Below are 3,770 nucleotides of genomic sequence, written 5' to 3'. Positions count from 1 at the left end.
TCCACCATGTCCCTCATCTTCCGTCGCCTCTAGCACGCCAGCTTCTCCCTGAAGGGGCCCAGCAGGTCGCGTCCCCGCCCCCGCACCTGCCGCGGGGGTCAGCCGAGGACGTGTTCTGCGTGGATGATGGTGTGCTCTCCAACGCGTGTAGCGCGTTTGACATCGACGCCTATGCCGAGGAGGAGTAAGGGATGCTCGGGGCCGCATAGGTGGTCAGCTTGGCACCGGCGGAGCGCCTCGCAGTGGCTCTGGTTGCCGGCATGCCCCTGGCCCCCGGATCCAGCCCTAGTGGCGGTGTGCCGGCGCGGCCTCACCGGCGTGCCCCCCAGAGGTAGGGGAGACGCCAGCCCCCGGCGGAGCAGGGCCCACAGCAACAAGGCCGACCGGTGCGCCCCCGGCTCCTGGATCCGACCCCAGCAGCGGGCGCGGCCGGCTCGGCTCTGGCATCGAGGTCGGCCGTCCCAATTGGCTTAAACGGCGGGGATAGCCGACGCGACCCCAGAGGCTGGGATGGTGCGGGCGGCTGGCTTAGCCCCGGTGGCGATGCTAGCAGGGATGGCCGGTGCGGCACCAGCGGCAGGGACGGTGCGGGCGGCTAGCTCGACCCCAGCAGCGCGGGCGGCGAGACTAGCCGGTGCGGCCTGACTGTTATTTCTTTTTCTTTTTTCTGGTTTCTTTTTTTTTGTTTTTTCAATCAATTACTAGGGGCAGGTCACCCCGTCACGCGCCCTTGCAAATGTGGTTTCTAGGGGGGTTACCACCCGCCCTTGCAAATGTGGTTTCTAGGGTGGGTAACCCCCTCACCCACCCCTAGAAATGGTTTATAGGGAACATTGCTATTTGACTCGGACCTGTTCTAAAAAAGTCGAGGTATTTTGAATTGACACTGACAAAGTAAGGGAAAATCTTTCAAATAATTTCCATATTGACCTTGGACATATAAGAGTTCCGAATCGAATCTCTCTATAAACAACTGCAAAAAGCAGGAGTTTCCAATCCCTTCAGTGCCCTAATTGACCGGAGTTTTGGTTCTCACGTGGGTTGGAAAATAGATGCATGAGGCACCCTCCAAATTCTATATATAGCACTGCAGGCCCGGGCCGAGTCCGATACCTTATCTATGCGAAAAACAAATGTTTCCCTATTCGTGACCGTTTCCAATAAACATTACCATAAATCTGTCATGGATAAGAATTTGTTGTAGTGCATGTTGTAATACTATGCTTGCAACTTGCCATACTGACCTTTATATTTTATTTAAAAAGTAGGTCATATACACCAACATCATCACTGACACACAAGCAAACAACTGAGAACATAGAGTATATATATAGTTGTTTAATATATATTTTTTCGAAATGGGAAGCTATGATTTCTAAAATTGACTGACCACTTGATTTAGACCTATTAGTTTCAGATTATAATCCATCTAGAGTATATAATTTGTATTACAGGTCATAGTTCCATGGGTACTATGGTCAAAGAACAATTGAGAACAACCATGGGACCACCATGAAACCCAGTGGTAACTTATTCCAGATTATTTATTATTCCAAAGTGGTCCCATGATGATCTTTTATCCTACTACCTATGGACCATAATCCAACTTATATAATCTATCTAGAAGGGAAACAAATAGTACCATATGCCACAAACGACCAGCATCCACTTGTCGACGATTATTTGGACTTGGCAGCACACGGATATTTCTCCCAAATTTCCAAATGGCAGGTGGTATGTCAAGTCAACCACAGTCAGCTACTCGAGCAACGAGTGACGTGGAAGTTATGACATGAGTCATCCGAATGAGAACGCACGTGCACTTCCAAGGCTCCGAGAGATAATTGTTTGCCTGATAATCTTGGATTAAATGATGACTGAGGATATGAGATAAAAGGTTGGCACATGGGTTGGACTACGCATTATACTTGACAAGCCAAATCTCTGCAAGCAAAAGTATATGTGCATGGACTCCATACATGCAGAATAAGGCCGCACGTGCCTTGCATATATGCTTAGCCCATACATTGACTGACTCGTTGTAGAAGTACCGTGGGACTTTAGAGGGCAGATAAATATGCAGAATTCCTCGTCCATTGACTGCCAAATGACTGATTATCTAGTCTAGTCATATTTTTCGGCATTCATCTGAGAAAGACTAATTAAGTGGCCAAGTGTGCTGAGCGTGGGACCCATGAGCGTGAGACTACGTGACCGACAGCTAGATTCCCCAGGAAGCCATTTAGTATCGGCTGGTGGCTTCGGCCGGTACTAAAGCTGATACTAAATGGTGAGAATGCCATTTAGTGGTAGTAGCTTCAACCGGAACTAAATGAAACCAGCCAGTACTAATGTCAACCATTTGTTCGATATATAAATGAGCTGCTTCCATAGCTTCCTCCCGAGCAAGCTCACCATTTGCTCAGGATTCATTTTTCTTCAATCGATCGGCTTCTTCACTGGATCGGTTAGCAACTTCATTCTCCCTCCTCTGGTCACAGTATTCTAGGTTTTTTAAATGAGATAGTTTTGTGTTACAAATGGAGTACTTGTCACTTTATTAGAGTAAGGAGAATGGATAGTTTTTTAGAATGAGTTTTATGTTACAAATGGAGTACTAGCTTGTTGATCGTTTAGAACGAGGAGAATGGAGACTTTTTTAAGATTGTGGAGAGTGGAGAGTCTTTTAGAATGAGTTTTATGTTACAAATGGAGTACTCGTTGATCTTTTAGAACGAGGAGAATGGAGAGTTTTTTAGAGTGAGGACTAAATATTATAAACATATTTACTCTATCTTTCCCCTACCTAATATTGATCAACTTATTTATCTAATACGATGCTCTATGTCCATTTTTTACGTAATACGATGCAGATGGACCAGCAATGGATGTAACACCTCCGCTCCTCCAATACCAAAGAACAGAAGAACTTAGAGTCCACAAACTCTAGCTGAACATCATAAAAGAACCTTGAAATAGTTTTCCAAATACCTTTTGGAGCCAGATTTTTATAATAGAAGTATGGTGGCCAATCGCCGGTTCAAGTAGAGATTTATTCACTAACCTTGACCCCATTGGCTTATGGTTGGTTTTGGATTGCCAAAATGAGCCATGCTCAGTGAACAGGTCTTTTGCCTAGACATGTTATTGGGTCACTATACATTTATTATGAAAAGTAGCACTTGGTCCAAAAGATGTTTGGATAATTATTTCAAGATTCCTTTATAATATTCAGCTGGACTCGTAGATCTCATGTTGTACCATTATTTTAGGATTGGTGTATCTTTTGATCTCCCAAATTAACAGTCGTAATGTGGATGATCCTATGTTCTAAATATCTCATTGTAAGACTTAATATATGCACTAGATTATGTCGATAGGTTCTTAGGAATTGACATTATCGATATAAATTGTTGTTTGTATGTTGCGATGATTAACGGTCACGATGTGGACGATCCTAGGTTCTAAGTATCTCATTTATGTAAGATTTAATATGTATGATGAATTTCATATGTAATGTACTCTGGTTAATATTTGTGATGAATTTTTATCTGTACTATTTCATATATATGCATATATCCATATATACACATGACAACCTTATCGTAATAATTGAAACATTTTATTAGAATTAAGATAATGTGCATGGGAAAAAAAACTGCCGGTTGGAAGCATGTCCGGTTATAAATGGAGGAATTTAGTATCGGGCAAAGGTTGGAACTGGTACTAAATGCCCATAATTTTAGATCCCGCCATTTAGCAACTTTAGT

General features: G+C 43.8%; 1 long non-coding RNA gene across 1 annotated transcript; it reads left to right on the top strand.

The window, feature by feature from the left end:
* Positions 1–2,297: 2,297 nt before the first annotated feature.
* LOC117866311 (uncharacterized) lies at positions 2,298–3,326 on the top strand. The gene is made up of 2 exons (XR_004642835.2): positions 2,298–2,467; positions 2,874–3,326. It is a non-coding gene; the product is annotated as an uncharacterized lncRNA (long non-coding RNA).
* Positions 3,327–3,770: the final 444 nt, after the last annotated feature.

The sequence above is a fragment of the Setaria viridis genome, chromosome 8 (assembly GCF_005286985.2).
Source record: "Setaria viridis chromosome 8, Setaria_viridis_v4.0, whole genome shotgun sequence".
NCBI lineage: Eukaryota > Viridiplantae > Streptophyta > Magnoliopsida > Poales > Poaceae > Setaria > Setaria viridis.
The sequence above is the reverse complement of the archived record's forward strand: the minus strand, read 5'-3'. Positions and strand labels throughout refer to the sequence as shown.